Genomic DNA, 21,703 nt, shown 5'->3' with positions numbered 1-21,703 from the left:
TAGCCATTCCCTACTCCATGGGATCTTCCTGATCCAGGAATCAAACCCAGGTCCCCTGCATTCCAGGCAGATTCTTTACCATCTGAGCCACCAGGGAAGCTTCCCAGGTGGTGGTAGTGGTAAAGAACCCACCTGCCAATGCAGAAGACAGAAGAGACAATGGTTCAATCCCTGGGTTGGGAAGATCCCCTGGAGAAGGGAACAGCAACCCACTCCAGTATTCTTACCTGGAGAATTCCATGGACAGAGGAGCCTGGCAGGCTACAGTCCATGGGGTCTCAAAGAGTCGAACACAACTGAGCAACAAACACAGAACCTTCCAACACTGGAGCAAATGCAGATTTCGGTTCCCAGAGGGGAGAAATTATAGGTAGGGGAGTTTTCATCATCCTCGAGGAAATCAAATAGTATTTGGGACCACTGGAGAGAAATGAGAATCCTAGTCCTTGGGTAGAAGGAGATGGTGTGACAACGATGACCATAATGCCAACAGGGATAATGATGATGAAGGTGATAACAATGACAGCTAATGTCTACTGTGGCAACCACTAGGTTAAACACTTTGTATACATTATTTCAACTAGTCCTGTGAAATAGTGTTATCATCCCATTTTACAGACCAAGAAAACTGAGGCTCAAAAAATGTTAGTAACTTGGCCAGTCACACGGGTAATGGACCTAATCTCAGTGAGGCAGCAGTGAGTGGTGGCGTGAAATGAGATCTTAATTCCCTGCCCAGGAATTGAACCTGGGTAGCCTGGATAAGAATCAGTAATGCTAGCCACCAGACCAGCAAGGGCTAGAGGCTAGAAGTTATTTTTCCCTGGATCTTTGCCTCCAGTGAAAAGTGTATTTATCATGGAGGCAGAAACTGTAAATGCAGGTATTAAAATTTATTATTAGAGATGTAGCATAACAAATGGGAGAGCGCATAGAGAAACTGTTTGTTTAGTTAAGACAGAAGCAAGGCAGAGATGCACACCCAGAGAGAAAGGGTGTGAGCGTCCCCCCTGTGAGGAGGAGCACAGTAAAAAGGTAGCTAAGTCATTTATATAGGGCAGTTCTTCCGGGTCTTTGTCTTCCTTCAGGCCAATTATCTGGTTTCTTCTCCATGCCTGACCTACCCTCTGACTGTCCCCTGGGTGCACCTCCGCCGAGATGGCTCTCGAAGTAAAGGCTTCTGGGAAGACTCATTATAGCCTGGGGGTATCCCTTGACTTTTGACTCACAAGGAGCCTTTCTCGGCATGTGTACTTCCTCCCTTGTCCCCAAAGAGGGGAGAGTGGAGACCCCTTAATCCTTTACTCAAAGAGGGTTTTGCCCCTCTTTATCCTTGCCGTGACTGTTACCTTGACTATTGCCTCAAAGTGTTTACTGGCTATTTACCATTTCTGTTGTTACTGCCGTTTTAGAGGGCAAACAGGGGGCTGATTGTAAATGCCTTAACTGGAGCCCACCTATCTCTTGTCTCAAGAAATGCTGACAGTTTTAAGTATCGAGCCTGAAGCCCACTTCTTCATACCCCATGAAATGCAAACAGGAGGCCAGTTGTCAGTGCCTAACCTGGAGCCCATCTCTTACATCGGACCTAGGATTTAAGCCCGAGTCTTTAACTCTCTAAAGCTGTAGTCCCAACCGCAAATACTGTCCCCCCTCTCATGGGTTGGGGGTCAAGGTGCTTTCTTCCACTGGTCTGGAGAAAGGGTCATCAAGTTGGGAAAAGCATAGTGTCACCTACCAAGGTCCTAACTTGCCCTCCCTGCTTGGATACACAAGTATCTATTTAGTCAGTCAGTGGGTCATACAAGCAAGGTTCAAAGTTCAGCCTCAAAGAGGAGATGGGCATCTGTTTGTGAAGAGAGCAGGAGTCAGCTGAAGGAAAGAAAGGAAAAGGATACAAGATTTCATGAACTTGCCTGTCACATAAATTGTTAACCCTTCCCTAAGCACCATCCCCTTCCCAAGGACCATCATCACCAGATGCTCAGGTACTTTCTCACTAGCTCCTCTGAAAGTGTATCGGGTATCCCTACCTCCATTTGCCAGGCAAGATGCTAGAAGAAGATACAGAAGTAAACAGAAGCCTTTCCTGCCTCTAAGAGGCTGACAGTCTGTCAGGGGATTATGAGACATTCGTTCTGATGAAATATGGTAGACTGAATACCCACATTAATTTTTGCTCCTTCTTAAAACCCTGTTAAGCTGGCCATAAAGAAATAGTTTTTAATAATAGAAGAGATGGAAAAGGAAATGGCAACCCACTCTGTCCTGGGAAATCCCATGGACAGAGGAGGCTGGCGGGCTACAGTCCGTGGGGTTGCAAAGAGTCAGACACGACTGAGCGACTAACACTTTCCATTAAAAAAAATCCGCTGCAAGCCCCTGTTCCACTCTTCCATGTATATTCCCAAAGAACCCCTTGTTCATATATTCAGGAAGGTATATAGAAAGATACGTTCTGAAGCATTGCTTATAATAAAGAAAAGCCACTCTGAAGCGTTGCTTATAATAAAGGAAAGCCGGAAAAAAACACAGGTAGGGGGACATTGAATAAACTATGTACCATTCACATTGTGTAAGAAGAAATTAAACAAATGAGTCATGTCAATATTTAGTGATGTGGAGAATCTCAAAGAACCATCTGTTGGGTAAAATAAAAGCAGCGGGAAACAAACCAGACTGACATCAAGGATTTCCCTGGAGAGAAGCTGATTGAAGGATAGTAGTCAGGGAAACACAAGCTTGTCTCTGCCATTCTAATTTTTACAACAAGAATGTATTTACATATTATTTGTTAATTTAAAATGATTAATGGATAATTTAAAATAATTTCTTAGGAAACACTACATGATGGACTTTTACAACTGGGTATTTGTAATAGGGGCTTCCCCAGTGGCTCAGCAGTAAAGAATCCACCTGCAATGCAGGGGCCACAGGATGCATGGGTTCGATCCTGGCATGAGAAGATCCCCTAGAGGAGGGCATGGCAACCCACTCCAGGATTTCTTGGGAAATCCTATGGACAGAGGAGCCCAGCAGGATACAGTCCATGGGGTCACAAAGAGTCGGACATGACTGAAGCAACTTAACATGTATGTATTATAGTAAATCCCTCTTCCCCTCCCTGTACACACACCACCGACTTCTGTGTCCCCACTCATGCATGCTGACACTCTAATCTTGAGTTAGGAAAAGAGAGAGGAAGTTTTGGAAAGGGTAACAGCATATGTAGGGAGAAAAGATCACCCCACAAAAGGTTTCTAGGCTCCTGCCCCTACCCCAGGTCCTTTGCTTTGATTTTCCTTCTTTATGAGGCAAGGGGGTGAAAAGGGAAGAGAAGGCATCAGAACTTTTCCTTCTTTCTTTTTTTGGCTACAATGGGAGGCATGTAGGATCTTAGTTCCCTGAGCAGGAATCGAACCCCTGCCCCCTGCAGTGAAACTGGGTGTCTTATCCACTGGACCACCAGGGAAGTCCTAAGACAGAACTTTGTAAGAGGGACTTGGAAAGAGTCTGGGTGCAGGAAGGCTTCAGCTGGGATGACTTGGACCTGGAGGGAGCTCCTCCTGTTCTGGGTACCAGAGGATAGGAAGCCTTAGGGACACCCTGGTGTCATCCTCTGACAGGGATCTGGGGATTCTCACGATGAGCAGCCAGCATCCCCAAGTATTGCACATGATGTGGACAGGTGGGCTGGACGTGGCATGACCACTCCCACCTGAGCCTGCAACCAGCAGCCACCTTGAGAGCACATGGGAGGCATTTGGGGGGACTTTCTGAAACAACTGGGGGATTTCTAGGGGTTCTGGAGAGAGCAGCCACTACGTGGGCCACCATTCTAGAACTATTGAGCCAGTAGGCATGCGGATCTCAAACAAATCAGTATAATCGAGTGTGTGAGTGCTGAGAATTTTTCTGGAGAAGGGGCAGGTGGGAGCAAAGGAGGGAGCCCTCGTGTCTGCCTGGGAGTGAGATGCTTCACAGAGGACACTGCCCTCAAGCAAGAGGCTCTCCCAGGAGGTCCTGGGAGAGTGAGATCACTGCCACCGGGCCAGTGGTCATTTGGTTTGGTTGGGAACCTGCAGGGGAGGGGAAGACCAGGAAAGAAGTTCCAGGTGCTGTAAGCTCAGCCAAGGAGCTGATTTATCCTGAAGACAGTGGAGAGTCATTTTAACCGGGGATTTGATGTGGTCAAATTCATATTTTAGAAATGCCAAGGGTTCCATATGTTGAATGGGTTGGTGGGATGAGCGAGGCATGGCCAAGGGTAGGGAGACCAGGTTAGGGTCTGTTGAAATAGTTCCCGTTAGAGACAAAGAAGATCCATCATCCTGGAATGATGATGGAGAATAACACAGAGACAAGAAATGACTGGCCATGCTACGAGCAACTCAAGGCCTTGCTCAGGCCAGGTAGCTGATGTCACAGGGACTGAGGCCAACAGTGGGGGTGGGAGCTCCCCACCACCCTGTCCAGGTCCAGCTCCATCTGCAGCAGCTCATCGCTGTCACCTCCCCCAAGTGGGAACCCAGGGAAGGTGGGTCACGGCTGTCTGGGCCAGCATGACCCCTGGTGTTCCTCTGGAAGTCCCCAGGGGAGGAAAAACCAGCCTGACAGGTACCAGGGCCAAGCATGGGGGAAGGCGGGGAGCGCTGAGTCTTAGGGAACTGCCTGAGGTCCAGGCCAGCGGGGGAGGGAGAGGGTCAGCCTCCCTCCAGGTGCCACATTCCACACCCAGGAAGACTGGACTGGCCTCTCCCTGCCTTGTCATCCCCCACAGGGCTGAGTGTACGTGACCAGGTTCAGCTCCTCTCCTTACAGGGAGGGCACTGGCTGGCCACTTAGCCAGCGGTGCTTCTCTCTGCCTCTTCCCTAGCCCTGGCCCTGGGCTACCATTTGGAGCCCTGTGCCAAACTTCAGCCCGTATCACGTGGACTGGGGCCTGGGGAGGGCCAGACACAGGGCAGAGAGAAAGAAAAATGTCCCACGTCTCTTCTGATTTCCCAGAGCCCACCGTGGTCCCTGGCACCAGCATCCTCAAGGGAATCGGCGCTGCCTCCTAAGGGGCAGAGACTCTGGGATGCGGGGTTCTTTCATGCCAGAATCCCTAGGTGAACCCTACATAGCCCTAGCTGAGCTCCACATGGCAAGACCTCTGTGCAGGAACTGAAACTGTCTTCCTCAAAATCAGCTGTGGTTCTGGACACCAACTATCTCGGCCTTTTCAGCGAACAACTGCTGTGCACCAGAGGCTAACACGTGGGGGCCACATCCCTGCCCTCCAGGAGGGGAGCAGGCCATTCCTCAGGCCTGGAGCATCCTCCCTTCTCACCAGCCTCCTCACTTTACCTGGATGCCAGTAACTCTGGTTCCTCTTTCAGCGCTCAGCCTGGGCATTATCTCCTCTGGGACGTCCACCTGATGCACTCAGGCCAGACCAGTTTTTCTCAGCCACCCCTACCCCTGGCCTCCAGACTCATCCCCTGGACTCACCCCCTGGACTCACCCCTGGACTCAACCCCATTACATGTCCCAGCTCTGTCTCTGCAGCTAGACAGAGCCTGCTGGCTGCATCTAGCCCCAGGCCGACGCCAACACAAGTAAATGTGCCGACACAAGTAAATGCGCCAACACAAGTAAATGCTTAATGATTGTTTGCTGGAAAAGACGAAGAAAAGGGAGACCTCTTTTTTTCATTCAACCAATAATTACGGACTACCCTCTAGACTCTGTGCTTCTAGAACAAAATGGTCAAAAGCTCCCTGCCCTCCTGAACCTTCATTCTGGGTGGGGCAGACAGTGTGATTCTAGGATTGAGGGGCTCATGGGGAGAAGCAAAGAAGGGAAGGGGTGAAAGGTGATGGGGGGAGCCATGGAAGGTGGGGAGAGAAGGTCCTCAAGGAGATGGCATGTGGACAGAGACCTGAGGGAGGCAAAGAAGCCTCCAGATCCCTGGGGACCAGGCAGAGTGTACAGCAAGGCCAGACCCCCTGAGGAAGAATGCCCGGGGTGGAGAGGTGTGTGCTGTGTGCCAGGGGCTGGCATGCAGGAGGCAAGGCCCGGAACAGGCCAGCAGACAGGCCAGCAGTCTTATCAGGGAGAGGGCTTAATTCTGAACCTGGAGAAGAAAATGGCAACCCACTCCAGTATTCTTGCCTGGAGAATCCCATGGACAGAGGAGGCTGGCGGGCTACAGTCCATGGGGTCTCAAAGATTTGCACACAACTAACACTTTCACTGTTTTCTTTTTGTTTGTTTGTTTTAATTGGAGGCTAATTACTTTACAATATTGTGGTGGTTTTTGCCATACATTCACATGAATCAGCCATAGGTGTACATGTGTTCCCCATCCTGACCCTCCCCCCTACCTCCCTCCCCCTCCCATCCCTCAGGGTCATCCCAGTGCACCAGCCCTGAGCACCCTGCCTCATGCACTGTTTTCTTTCATTCTGACAGTAAAGGGGCTCGGTTGAGAGGAAACCTGGGATCCCTCTGGCTCTCCAGACCAGGAGTCAAGGAAGGGAGCTGGAGATCTGATAAGAGATTCTTACAAAGGCCAGGCAGAGAAGCTGGGAACTGGTTCTGGGGAGAACAAGCAAGGTTGGTGAGAAGTGGTCTGATCTGGGGCATATCCTGAGGGCAGAGGCAGGAGGTGGGGCTAATGGAGTCACATGGAGCTCTCGAGAGAGGGAGGGGAAATCGGGAGGTCGCCTAGCTTGGGGCCTGAGCCTGGGATTTCACCACAGTAAGGGGACTGGTCTGGAGCCTGACTTATCTGATCCCCTCTCCAGAAGGTCAGTGATCACTCACTGCCCCCAGGGTCATCCCTGGATCTGCTTTGGAAGAAGTCCTGGTAGAATTAGTTTCTGATTGGGTTCTACTCACCAAGCACCCACTGTGCTCACGTCTACCAGCGCTGATGCCCACTGTCGGAAGGGGAAAGACAGGCTGTGTCCACGCTGGCCCTGGCCCCACAAAGCCCACAGTCAGGGCTGGGAGTAGGGAGGTTCTGGGAAAACCAGAATATATATTTCCCAAAATTTCAACAGAGCAACAAAGATCATGTATCAGCACTAAAATCGGGGGTGGAGGGTGTTTCTATTTTTTCAATTCTGACTTGCTCCAGGCTCCACCAGTCTCAGATTGGCAAGTGGGACCCAGTAGATTGAGGGAGGGTTAGCCAGGTTAGCCGAGTTCCTGGAAAAACTGCTTCTTCCCCAGGGAGGAGGGGTGGTAGAAGGGTGTGTGTTGGGGGTGGGGGGTACATTGTGAGCAGCTGAATTCAGAGCCACTCTGGAGACAGAATGCTGAGCCTTGACCCCTCCTGGCTCCTCTGGACTCTTTCTGGCTCTTCCTGGCTCCAGCCGGCTACAGGATAAACATTCATTAAACAGAAACCACAAAGAATCCCATAACAAGGTGGGCTGCCAGACAGAAGCTGGGAACGAAGGAGTGCTGGGTTAGCTGGGGGAGAGGCCCTTTGCCCAGAGAGAAAACAGCTGAGGCCCCACCTTCTGCCAGGAGCCTGGTATCCAAGGGGCATTTTGATCAACCGACAGTCATTTGGGATGGAAAAAGCCCTCCTCCCCAGACACACACAGACCAGTAACAGAGGACAAAACCTCACTGGCTCCCTTGGGCACCTCACTGCCATTCTAGGCAGCACAATGGGGTGCCAGCCTCAGCCCTCACCAGGGCACCAGAACACCAGCCTGAGGCCTCCCCTCTGGCACCAGGGAAGGCTGGGGATCAGCCCTGGAGCCACAGGGCCAGGAAGCCCTCCCAGCACCCCTGCCTGATCCCCAGCCTCCTCCAGTGGAATGTGCTGGGGTGGGGAAGGGGGTGGGGGCTTCCTCAGCAGGCTTGGTCCGGGATTAGGGCAGGGGCCTATAGAGACCAGAACATCCAGGGAAGGTATGAGTCCCAGCTCGGTGAACACACAGAGAGGCCCCCAGCACACAGAAAGCAACACCTTCAGGCACAGAGATCGGTATCCGGGATTTCAGAAAGAAGGGTTTGAGTTAGGGAAGGGGAGGAGTCAGGAGGCTCCAGAATCCGGAACTTGCCATTCCTGCCATTACCTGCTTCTTCCCGTAATGTTGACTTCTAAGAAATACAATCATTCTCTGCTATAGGCCTAGTGAGATCAGTCAGATGAAACCCCTACACCAGTGGTACAGGAGGGCAGAAGTCTTCTCATTTCCAGGTCTGACCTGAGAGGTGCCAGCTGAGCAGAACTGCCGCTGATCACACACACTCACACACTCACAATCACACACATACATATACCCTCATTCACTTACTGTCACACAGGTGTGTACACACTGGCTCACTCACACACCCATACATATGCACACATGTACACACTCGAACATGCTCTCATACACTCTCCACACTCAATCACGTGTTCACACATACACTCACACTCACGTGCTTATTATCACACTCATCCATACACAGTCATTCACTCACTCACCCACATAGGCACACACCTTCACACACACACATACATGTGCATATACTCTCCAACTCATATAGTCACATACTCATGTGCCCACACATACAGACACACTTACACACACGCTCCTCCACCCAAAGCAGCTCTGCTCTCCCTGGTTGTGCACACCCAGCTTCCTGTAAGGTTTTGCTCGAGCAGAGGGTTCGCCCTCTTCTAAAGCTCAATGACTGGCGCTTTTGCCCGACTCTGTCTGTTTGCAGATCAGGAGACAAGACAGGAGATGGACTGGGCCTAAGGTCACACAGCTGGTTTCCTGCCAAACTGAAATCAGCAGGCAGTTACCCTGGATCCAGGCTGTCTGCCCCCAGGGAAGAGCTGAACTCATGGAAGAGAAAGGGGTAAACACTGCAGGCTCCTGACAAGAGCAGGTGGCAGGCAGAGGAGGGACATATATGAAGGGCTAATGGAGCTCAGGGAAGGAGAACAGCCTGAGTGAGACCTGGGATGAGCAGACCCCCGGGTAAATAGAGTGAGGACACCAAGGTGGCAGATGGGTGGAAAGTCCCAGAAAGGAGCCTGTAAAAACAGCCCAAATGTACTGAGTCCTTACTGTATGCCTGGTTCTGTTCAAGTATGTAGCAAACACTGGATTTTTTTAAGCCATCAGAGCTCCCCTGGGCTGTAGAAACTGTTGCAAACAGCAGTATCACCATTTTACCCACCAGGAAACTGAAAGCAACTTGCTTAAGCTTCACGTTTGGTAAGCGGCAGAGCTGGGATTTGAACCCAGGAGGTCTGGCCTTGTGCCTCCTGGTCTAACCTCTGTGCCAAAAGAGAATCAGAGGCTGAAGAGCTGGCTAAACTCAGACAAGGAAAAGCGTTGCAGCTCAGGCTACTAGATTTGATTTTTTTTTTTTCCCTGCAGAAGCCAACAATGGTTTTTGAGTCAGGAGGTGACACATGAGAAGTGTTAGATGAGTCAGACCACTGGGAGCAGGGTCCCTGAAGCTGGGAATACAGGGCTGTCATTCCAGGTGGGTGTCCCAGCACCTCCTTTACTCCTTCCCTCTGCTGCCCCCATCACCCTAGCCTCATCCTTCAAGTCCAAACAATGATGGCCTTGCCTCAGAGCAAATTGCCAGCACCTCTCCCCAGCACCAGGCTCATTGGTCTCAGGCCAGCTTTGATCAAGTCACACTGCTCACAGACCTTCAACCTGTTCACAAACAAAAGCAGTGACTCTCAGAGTAGTTCTTAGATCCCCTGGGACAGCATCACCTGGGAAGCTGTTTAAAGTGCTGATTCCTGGCTTCCGCCCCAGGGTTACTGAATCCAATCTCTACAGGTGAGCCGACATTTTTTAAATTTTTATTTATTTATTCATCTATCTGGCTGCATCAGGTCTTCGTTGTGGCACACAAGATCTTCGCTGCAGGATCTTTCTTTGAGGCACATACACTGTCTAGTTGTGGCATGATAGCTCAGTCGCTGTGGCCAGGGAACACAGTTAGTTGCTCAGGAATGTGGGATCTGAGTTCCCCAATCAGGGATTGAACCCATGTCCTCCAAATTGCAAGGCAGATTCTTAACCACTGGACCACCCGGAAAGTCCATACATTTTTTAATAAGTCTCCTTTTTCTGTGTGCTCCTCCAAGTGATTCTAAGTCTTGCTGAAGTTAGAACCACTAGCCCAAGAGTCGGAGAAGGCAATGGCACCACACTCCAGTACTCTTGCCTGGAAAGTCCCATGGATGGAGGAGCCCGGTGGGCTGCAGTCCATGAGGTCGCTAAGAGTCAGACACGACTGAGCGACTTCACTTTCACTTTTCACTTTCATGCATTGGAGGAGGAAATGGCAACCCACTCCAGTGTTCTTGCCTGGAGAATCCCAGGGACGGCGAAGCCTGGTGGGCTGCCATCTATGGGATTGCACAGAGTCGGACACGACTGAGGTGACTTAACAGTAGCAGCCCAAGAGTGAGATCCCTCAAACTCCTGGGAGATGCAGGAGAGACAAAAATAAATCAGCCCAGAGAAGCCTCGCCATAGGCAACTTACCTGCCAGCAGAAGGCTCTGCTAGCATGACCACAGCTTGGGGTGTGGAGTAAGAGACACAGTTCCAGGCCCAGTTTTGCTGCTCTGCAACTGGATGACCTTAGGAGGCTCTGATAATCAAAGCCTCATTTTGCCCAGCTGTCAAACCGTCAAGAACTATAAGAATCTGAGATTTATTCTTTTTTGCAATCTAACAAGGTAGCCTGCCACAGTTTTGTGAACTCTGGAAGAAGACATGCGATTCCCAGGTCAGAGACAAAGGACCTCATAACTCACAGTGCAACAAGCCACTCAAGCTTCATATTTGCATTGATTTCTCTCGCCCTGCACCCAATCTCAAGTACCACAGGGACAACACAAAGCTTAATCCAAACAGCTGCTACGTATGCAATGGGTTTGCATCACAGCTGAGAAACCCCAAGCTTTGGGAAACCAAGCCTTTCACAATGAACTACAAGCAAATCTGTCTGATCTTTCCTCCAGTGGAACTAGCATCATTTATACAGAGCAGTTAAATTAAAAAAAAAAAACAAACTTGTCTCTGCTCAAGAGGGAAGTGCTATCTCTATCTCCCAAGAAAGTTTACTACTTTTTTAAAAAATTGAAGTATAGTAGATTTACAATATTGAGCTAGTTTCAGAGGCACAGAAAAGTGATTCAGTTATACATATTTTGTCAGTTTTTTTCCATTATAAATTATCACAAAATATTGAATATAGTTCCCTCTGTGTGTGTGTGGTGGGGGTGGTAGTTGTTCAGTCTGTTAGTCATGTCAGATAGTCATATCTCTTTGCAATCCCATGGACTATAGTCCACCAGCCTCCTCTATCTGTGGATTTTCCCAGTAAGAATACTGGAATGGGTTGCAATTTCCTCCTCCAGGGTATCTTCCAGGCCCAGGGATTGAACCCGCATCCCCTGCATCTCCTGTATTGGCAGGCAGATTCTTTGATCACTGAGCCACCCAGGAAACCCAATAGTTCCCTGTGCTATTCAGTAAATCCTTACTATTTATCTATTTTATATATAGTGGTATGTATCTGTTAATCCCATCCTCCTAATTTATCTCTCCCTACTCCTACCCTTTGATAAACATGTTTGTTTTCTGTGAGTCTGTTTCTGCTTTGTAAATGAATTCATTTATGTTTTTCATATTCGACATATAAGTGATATCATATAATATTCATCTTCGTATGACTTTTTTCACTCAGTATGATGTTTTCTAGGTCCATCCATGTTGCCACAAATGGCAATATTTCACTCTGTTTTTCTACCTATATATATTCATATATATATATTATCCATTCATCTTCTTTATCCATTCATCCATTGATAGATACTTAGGTTGCTTCCATGTTTTGACTATGATAAATAGTGCTGCTGTGAACATTGGGGTACATGTATCTTTTCAAATTAGAGTTTTTGTCTTTCCAGATATATACCCAGGAGTGGGATTGCTGTCTCATATGGCAATTTTATTTTTAGTTTTTTAGGGAACCTCCATACTGTTTCCCACAGTGGCTGCATCAATTTACATTCCCACCAAAGGTGTAGGAGGGTTCCCTTTTCTCCACACCCTCTCTAACATTTATTGTTTATAGACTTTTTGATGATAGCCATTCTAACAGATGTGAGATGTAGTTTTGATTTGCATTTTTCTAGTAATTAGCAATACTAAGCGTCTTCTCATTAAAAGAAGTTTGGTTTCCCAAAGCTTGGGGTTTCACAGCTGTGTGCCTGTTGGCCATCTGTCTGTCTTCTTTGGAGAAATGTCTATAAAGGTCTTCTGCCCATTTTTTGATTGGATTGCTGGTGTGTTTGATATTGAGCTGTTATGAGCTTAATTTGGAAATTAAGCCTTTGTTGGCCACACTGTTTGCAAATATTTTCTCCCAGCCCATAAGCTGTCTTTCTGTTTTGCTTATGGCTTCCTTCGCTGTGCAAAAGCCTCTAAGTTTAATTAGGTCCCATTTGTTGCTTTCTGTTTTTATCTCTTTTGCCTTGAACATTGCTACAATTTATGTCAGAGAACATTTTGCCCATGTCTTCTTCTAAGGGTTTTATGTGTCTTGTCTTATATTTAGGCCTTTAAACCATTTTGAATTTATTTTTGTTTGTGGTGTGAGGGGGTGTTCTAACTTCATCGATTTAAGTGTGGCTATCCAGCTTTCCCAATACCACTTGCTGAAGAGACTGTCTTTTCTCCACAGTATATTCTTGCTTCCTTTGTCAAAGATTAATTGACCGTAGGTGTGTGGATGAAAATTCATGACTAAAATATCCTTGAAAGGACAGACCAGAACAAAAACTGTCAGTGCCTCCCGTTGCAGATGAGCTCAAATACAAGAAATCCATGGAGAACTATCTCTCAACACTAATGAGAAAAACAAACTTCATTTTGCATGGAGGTTATAAACTTTAAATCTGATTATGTGAGTGAAAGTTTCTTGGAAAATGAGGGATAATTATGGAGGAGATAAAATAAGGAGGCAATAACTGGAGTCAAAGGTGTAAACTGATACGCAGGAAGCCTTTCTCTACAGAACTTGTGGTAACAACCAAGGGGAGGTATTTGCAAGCTATAGCATGAACTCATGCCAATAGCCTGAAGACATTTAAAGAGTTCATACAAACAACCAACTAAGAGATCAGCAACCCAGGAAGAAAAATGGAGCCAAATAACAGTTCCCAGAAAAGGATATACAAATTGCATTTAGACGTATGAAAATATTCAACCTCACTCCAATAAGACAAATACAAATTTAGACTATCATGATTTCTCATTTTTTACATGTCAGATTGGTAAAGATGAAAAGGATTGATAACTTCCTATTTGTTAGGCATGTGTGTGTGTGTGTGTGTGTGTGTGTGTGTGTGTGTTTTCGCGCACGCACGCCAGTCGCTCAGGCCCTACTCTTTAGACTGTAGCCCACCAGGCTCCTCTGTCTACAGGATTCTCCAGGCAAGAATACTAGAGTGTGTTGGCAGTTCCTTCTTCAGGAGATCTTCCCAACCCAGGGACTGAACCCAAGTCTCCCACACTGCAGGCAGATTCTTTACTGTCTGAGCCACCAGGGAAGCCCTGTTAGGCATATGGGGAACTGAAAAATCCACCCATTGTTAGTAGGAGGAAAATCAGTATAAACTCTGTAACAGTGAGTTCCAACTTCCATCAAAATTTTAAATATATTCCTTTGACCTGTCGACTTCTCTTACAGGTACTTACCTTTTGAGTATTTTTTTGCACACATGCAAAATGATATGACATCCTAGGATATTCGTCACAGTGTTATTTATAATAGTAAAAGGTGGAAACATCTAAATACCCGTGATATGATACCTTGATACAATAGAAACCTGTGCAACTATCAGTAAAAATGAGATAGCTCTATACGGTACTGATAGAAAGATCTTCCAAATACTTTGTTAGATGAAAAATTAAGATAGCAGAGCAAAGAATATTATTTGCTACCCTCGATATATGTGCTCCAGGGAAGAACTTGTATATGCACAGGACAGCTCCAGAAAAATACACATGAAAGTGACAAGAAGGGAAGCTTCCTGGGAGGGGGATCTGGGAGGCTGAAGTCAAAGAATGCAGGAAGACTAACATTTTTGTTGTGTATCCTTCAGACTTTTAAGTTTTGTACTGTAAGAGATTTCCCTGGATAAAACTCTCCACTCCCAATGCAAGAGGCCCAGGTTCCATCCCTGGTTAGGAAACTAGATCCTACATGCTGCAACTAAGACCTGACGCTGGGCCAAATAAATAAATAAATATTTTAAAAATTAAAAATAAATTGTGTACTATATTCTGCATGTAGTACTATGGGGTTGCAAAGTTGGGCACAACTTAGTGACTGAGCATGTACATACCTCTTCCAAAAACTGCATATAAAGTACATTTGTTCAAAAAAAAACCCCCAAACTTAGGCTTTCAGATCTGCTAAGAAATTTGGATGACCTGAGACCCAAGCCTGGGCCCAGTAGGGCCTCAAGACTGCAGCGCCTCTGGACCTCGGTGACTGCAGGTGGCCACCCTGATCTGTGTCCAGAGCCATGCCCAGAAAGCATCATTCATTGCCTTATTCGTCTGCAGCACATGTGCTCCAAGCCAAGCCCTGCACCAGCTGCAGAATGCAGAGATGAAAGAGACCCAGGCCCATTCCCTGGCCAGCTCCCTGTATAGTGGGCGAGGTAGAGGTGGGGGAAGGGAAGCTCTGTACAAATACTCCAGGGCAGAGGCTAAGCAGTGCAGTGCAGCAGTTAAGATTAATCAGTGACTGTGTGGCAGGACAGTGACAAGCTGGCCTTTGAAACGAGCCACACCTTGATTTAAGAACTACTTATTAGCCTGGTCCAGTTGTTCCACCTACCCGAGCTTCAGTTTCCTCCCCCATAAAATGTGACCTGGGTTTGATTCACAGATCCACTATTTAAGGCCACATCATCCAAGGCCAGTTATTTGCCCTCTCAGGACCTCAGTTTCCTCATCTCTGAAATGGGGTTAACAGCACCCAACTCAGAGTTTGTGGGAGATAAATAAAAATCATATATAATATAATGAACGGTGCCTGGCACATGCAGAGCCTTCTGTAGTTGATGGGATGTAACACCAGTAAGAGGCTGGAATGGGATATGACCCCCAGCCCTGTGTGGGAGGCTGCTCAGCCCATGCAGATTTTTGTCAATGAATGCAGGGCGTTCTGGAGCTGGGAGCAGTTAGGTGCAGCTGGGGAGTACAGCTGGAGGAGAGAAGGAGGGAATCAGTGGTGTGGAGGCTGGGAAGGCCACGTAGGAGAGACAAGCCCAGACCTGCACTTCTGCAGGGGGAAGAGTGGTGCTGCTTCTAAAGCTCTCAGCCTTGGGGCTGAGAACAGCCACTGAGGGACAATTATAAAGGCCAGATTGGCCATGACTGGTCCCTCAATAAAGGAGTGGTGCGTGTGTGCATGCTATGTCACTTCAGTCGTGTCCACCTCTGTTTGACCCTATGGGCCATAGCCTGCCAGCCTCCTCTGTCCGTGGGATTCTCCAGGCAAGAATACTGGAGTGGGTTGCCATGCCCTCCTCCAGGGGATCTTCCCAACCCAGGGACTGAACCTGCATTTCCTGCATTACAGGCAGATTCTTTACTGTCTGAGCCACCAGGGAAGCAGTGGAATGAACGCTTAACAGTGATGCTAACCAGCACCCAAAGGGCCCACCCCAGCCCCTCTGTCCGTCTGGGGCAATCTTTGCCCCTTCAAATCAGAGGTCATCTATGTTTATTTGGAAATGGAGCAGGCACTGGCCTTTCAGCTTTTCCCGGCCTGTTCTCCCCGTTTCTGCAATCAGGCACAAGGCACTGGCAGCAGCTGCTTTTGTCCTCACGCCCCTGCCTCTGCTGGGCCGTCCCCTCCAGTTGCAGTGTCCTCACCCTCTGCCATCAGAGATCTAACCGCACCCCTGCTCCAGTGCCCACTGTGACCCTCCAAAGATGTGCAAGTCCTAATCCCCAGGAGCTATGAATATGCATCTCACATTGCAAAAGGGGGGCACGCAGATGTGATTAAGTTAAAGATCTTGAGATGGACAGGGTATCCTGGATCATCTAAATGGGCTCAGTGCAATTACAAGGGTTCTTATAAGAGGGAAGCAAGATGGTCAAAATCAGAGACAGGAGAGGTAACCATGGAAACAGAGGTTGGAGAGATGCACCCTGAAGGAGAAAGGGGCCACGAGCCAAGGAACACAGGCGGCCTCTAAGCTAGAAAAGACAAGGAAACTGATTCTCCCCTAAAACCTCCAGAATGAACACAGTTCTGGTAACACCTTGATTTTAGCCCGTAAGACCCATTTCAGACTTCCCACCTTTAGAACTATAAGGTATTGAGTTTGTATTAAGATACTAAGTTTGAGGTAATTTTTCAATAGGAAACCAAAATACCACTTCTTCTTTCAAGCCTCTGGGACCCCTGGCATCCTCCCCACCCCAACTCCTTACCTCCTCTGAGCCTGTCTGGTGCTTTATCTGACCCTCCCCTGGGCCGTCTTCTCCCCACCTTGTGAGAGGTTGTTGTTGTTCAGTCACTCAGTCATGTCCAACTCTTTATGACCCCGTGGACTGCAGCACACCAGGCTTCCCTGTCTTTCACTATCTCCAAGAGTTTGCTCAAACTCATGTCCATCAAGTCGGTGATGCCATCCAACCATCTCATCCTCTGTCATCCCCTTCTCCTTCTGCCTTCAATCTTTCCCAGCATCAGGGTCTTTTCCAGTGAGTCAGCTCTTCACATCAGTTGGCCAAAGTATTGGAGCTTCAGCTTCAGCATCAGTCCTTCTAATGACTTTTCAGGGTTGATTTCTTTTAGGACTGACTGGTTTGATCTCCTTGCAGTCCAAGGGACTCTCAAGAGTTTTCGCTAGCACAACTTGAAGGCATCAATTCTTCGGTGCTCAGCCTTTTTTATTGTCCAGCTCTCATATCCATACATGACTACTGGAAAAACCATATCTTTGACTAGATGGACCTTTGTAGGCAAAGTAATGCTTTTTAATATGCTGTCTAGGTTGGTCATAGATTTTCTTTCAGGGAGCAAGCGTCTTTTAATTTCATGGCTGCAGGCACTGTCCACAGTGATTTTGGAGCCCCCAAAAATAAAGTCTGTCACTGTTTCCATTGTTTCCCCATCTATTTGCCATGAAGTAATGGGACCAGATGCCATGATCTTCATTTTTTGGATGTTGAGTTTTAAGCCAGCTTTTTCAACTCTCCTCTTTCACCTTCATCAAGAGGCTCTTCAATTCCTCTTCACCTTCTGCCATAATGGTGGTGTCATCTGCATATCTGAGGTTATTGATATTTCTCCCAGCAATCTTGATTCCAGCTTGTGCGTCATCCAGCCTGGCATTTCACATAATGTACTCTGCATATAAGTTAAATAAGCAGGGTGGCAATACACAGCCTTGATGTACTCCTTTCCCAATTTGGAACCAGTCCATTGTTCCAATAAGCAATAAAAAACTGTTGCTTTTTGACCTGCACAAAGGTTTCCCAGGAGGCAGGTCAGGTGGTCTGGTATTCCCATCTCTTTGAGAATTTTCCACAGTTTGTTGTGATCTACATAGTCAAGGGCTTTAGCAGAGTCAATGCAGCAGAAGTAGATGTTTTTCTGAAATTCTCTAGCTTTTTCTATGATCCAACGGATGTTGGCAATTTGATCTCTGGTTCTTCTGCCTTTTCAAAATCCAGCTTGTACATACTGTTGAAGCCTAGCTTGAAGGGTTTTGAGCATTACTTGGCTAGCATGTGAAGTGAGTGCAATTGTGTGGTAGTTTGAACATTCTTTGGCGTTGTCTTTCTTTGGGGTTGGAATGAAAACTGACCTTTTGCAGACCTGTGGCCACTGCTGAGTTTTGCAAATTTGCTGGCATATCGAGTGCAGCACTTTCGCAGCATCATCTTTTAGGATTTGAAAGAGCTCAGCTGGAATTTCATCACTTCCACTAGCTTAGTTTGTAGTGATGTTTCCTAAGGCCCACTTGACTTCACACTCTAGGACATCTGGCTCTAGGTGAGTGATCACACCATCTTGGTTATCTGGATCCTTAAGATCTTTTTTGTATAGTTCTTCTGGTGAGAGGTAATCGGGCTCTTATCCCCTCTACTAGATGGTGAGCTCCTTGAGGGCAGGGCCTGGCTGTTAATATTTGTGTCCCCATCATCCTGATGATTCTGCATCGTTCCAGATCTATTCTCCACCCCGTTTGGCTCTGCTCGTGCCCTGAAGGCTGATGTCTGGCTGCCCGGTTGGATCAGCCAATGGGAGGGAGCTGCAGAAGGTGGACAGGAGGAAAGAAAGTGGCCAGGCATGCACACCCCCACGGGGCAGCTGTGGTCACTGTCTCCGCAGAGCAGCCCTCTGGGCCGCAGCCCCCACCAGCTCCCATCACACTGCCCCCTTCTCCACTTGTCCCTCCAGCTCCCATGCTGCCCTCTGGTTGCTACTCCATCCCTGCTCCTGTCCAGACCTCCAAAAATAGTTCTTTCTATTCCGCTGACCTCAAGAGCCAGAGTATCCTGTGGGCACCCTGACCTGTGCTGGTGTGGCTGAAGCCCAAATGGAAAGTCAGTTGCAAGGGACCTGGTGCTCTTGTGGACGCTGACTCTCTCTGTCTGTCTTAGATGGTGACCCCACCTGGGAGGAGAAGCCCACAGAGCATCCTCCTCCACCCCTAGCCATACAGGCAAGAAGAAAAGCTTTAGCAAGGGGGGCTAGCAGAAGGGGGTGGGCAGCTGGGGGAGGAAAGCAGACTGACCCTCACCCCCATCGGGCTTCCAGACCCAACTCCCCCCATTCTCCCACACGTCGAGAGGTCTCCAGCCACATTTCTCCTTGGGCTCCACCCCTGCTCCCGGGGAGCTGGTGGGGTGGGGCAGGCATGGTGCCATGGCCCAGCCTCCTGCCGCAGGCTGGCCTTGTGCCTGGTGCTGCCAGGCCTGGCTGGCCCCTGCACTCCTGCCCCTTCACTCCCCAGGGTCTGAGCTGCTAAGTGACTCACCCCACATCCTTCACACCCTGCCCTACCCCTGACACTTCCAGCCCCGGCCTTTCTCAGCCCCATCTACACACTGGCTCCAGCAGCCAGAGTGACACCGGCCCACGCTCTGCACCCCAGAGTCCAGGGAAGGTTGCTCCTGTTTCATGGAAACACAGTAGGGCTCTGATGTCCCAGCCTGGACCCGGCAGCACCCACATTTCCAACATCCCAGGGAGATCATTACACCCATTTCACAGATGATACTGAGGCACAGAGAGGGAAGAGACTTGCTGAGGGCCACAGAGGCAGGTGGCAGTGGAGCTGACTCTAAAACCCCCTGCCTGCTGCCACAGCACCCTTCATATTTACCATGAGCCAAACTCAGGGGAAGTCACAAGTGTGTAGGAAACGGCGCTGGATGTAACATCCAAAGCACTGAATGGAGTCCCAGCACTGTCTTTTCGCAGCCGGCTGGTCCTGGGCAATCCCTCAGCCCCTCTGTTTCCCAGTCTGTGTACCAGAGACAATGATCCTACCTACCGCCCCACCTCCCCACCAACCCCAGGCTACGCAGAGGTTCAAAGAGAAGAGGGGATTGCAAGGCGGAGCAGGGGCTGGCATCTGAGCCACCGGAAAAGGAGGAGGTGTCCACCGTGGAGCCAGTCACTGGCTTCCTACAGAACAGGCTGCCTGCCACCGGGCTGACTTAGCAAACTCCTGGGGCCTGAAGCTCTCTTTGTCCTCAGGAGGCTGAACTGGCTCCGCCTGCGCCGACCCCCAGGACCAGGCCAACTCGGTGCCACAGCGCCCCCTGGAGGCCGCATGGGGACTCGCCGCCCTGTCACCAGACAGGGCCCTCCCCTTTCTGCATCCCTGAGCTTAGTTCAGAGAGGGGAGCAAGGGCAGACCCGACTTTCCAGGCTACTCCCTGGCCTCCCTATGGAGAGCAAACGGGCACTGAGCTGAGAACAGTATAGGAAGAAGAGCCGCAGAAGGACTGGAAATCCAAAGACCACGGTTTTAGCTGTGTGACCCTGGGCGTGTGTCTACGCCTCTCTGGGACAACAAAGGAGTCAGGGAGACCATCTAAGGAAAGGTACCTCTCCTCCCAGTTCTGAAACTGTAATTTGTCTGACAGTTTTCTCGGCTTCCCTGGTGGCTCAGACGGTAAAGAGTCTTCCTGCGATGCCGTAGACCCATGTTCGATCCCTGGGTCAGGAAGATCCCCTGGAGAAGGAATGGCAACCCACTCCAGTATTCTTGCCTGGAAAATCGCATGAATGGAGGAGCCTGGCGGGCTACAGTCCATGGGGTCGTTAAGAGTCGGACACGACTGAACGACTTCAATTTCCTTTCCTTTCGGTTTCCTCAAGAGCAAAATGGCCACAAGGGGCCGCTACAGCCTCGGCTGTAAAGGAAGTTGGCGCTGATGGACACTGCCTGCACTTTCGCAAGTGAACTACACGCCCCCACCACACCCCGGTGGGCGGTCAGCCCAGCCATCCTCCTCCCATCCCTGATGGAATCACGTGTATGTGCTCAGTCGTGTCTGCCTCTTTGCGGCCCCGTGGACTGTAGCCGGCCACGCTCTTCTATCCATGAAATTTTCCAGGCAAGAATACTGGAGAAGATTTCCTACTGCAGGGAATCTACTCAACCCAGGGATCGAACCCGCGGTCCTGCTACATCTCCTGCATTGCAGGCAGATTCTTTTACAGCCAAGCCACCTAGAAAACCCAGCTGAAATCACAGTGTAACCCAAATATTTACAACCTTACCAGAATACGACCGTCCCCTCGATTCCTAGTTCTATTGGGTGTGAAGCTTAGTAGGACTCTTAGGAGATGAAACTACAGAAAGCTGGGCAAACTAGAAGCGTATATTCAGTGGGACTGGATTCCTTGCAAGGGGCTGAGACAAATTCCCAAAAGGAAATCCTATCAGCGATGGAATCCCATGAATGTGGGCTCAAATCCAGGAGGGCAGAGGGTCCCCAAGTAGCTGTTGGTCCTTAGACAAGCCACTAAACCTCTCTGAACTTTTTTCTCTCCTCCCATAACCACCTGATAGGAGGAAACAGTATAGGTGTGGGGGGTCAGTATTTGAAAGGGGGCACCACCAAGCTCCCCTGACCACCAGCAGTTGCCCTGCACAAATAGAAAATGTGGACATAGGCAAGGGGTTCAGAGCAGCCTCAGAGTAGCGCCTGAGATCACTCTAGAAATCTAACATCAGAACGTTCCTCAGCCTAAATCTCCTACACTGTTAGTGGGAATGTAAATTGATGCAGCCACTATGGAGACCATAGTATGGAAATTACTCAAAAATCTTAGCGTTGCCATATGAGCCAGTAATCCTACTCCTGGGCATATATCTGGACAAAATTGTAACTGAAAAGACTCATACACCCCAGTTTTCTCTTCAGCACTATTTACAATAGCCAAGCCATGGAAACAACCTAAAAGCCCATTGACAGAGGGATGGATAAAGAAGATGTGGTACATACATGCATTGGAATACTACTCAACCATAAAAATGAATGAAATAATGCCATTTGCAACAACAAGAATGGACCTAGACATTATTATACTAAATGAAGTCGGACAAAGACAAATATCATATGATATCACTTATATGTGGAATCTAAAATATAGCACAAATGAGC

The sequence above is a fragment of the Giraffa tippelskirchi genome, chromosome 3 (genome assembly GCF_054371585.1).
Source record: "Giraffa tippelskirchi isolate mGirTip1 chromosome 3, T2T-mGirTip1v1.2.pri, whole genome shotgun sequence".
Lineage (NCBI taxonomy): Eukaryota > Metazoa > Chordata > Mammalia > Artiodactyla > Giraffidae > Giraffa > Giraffa tippelskirchi.
Note: the sequence above shows the minus strand (reverse complement) of the source record.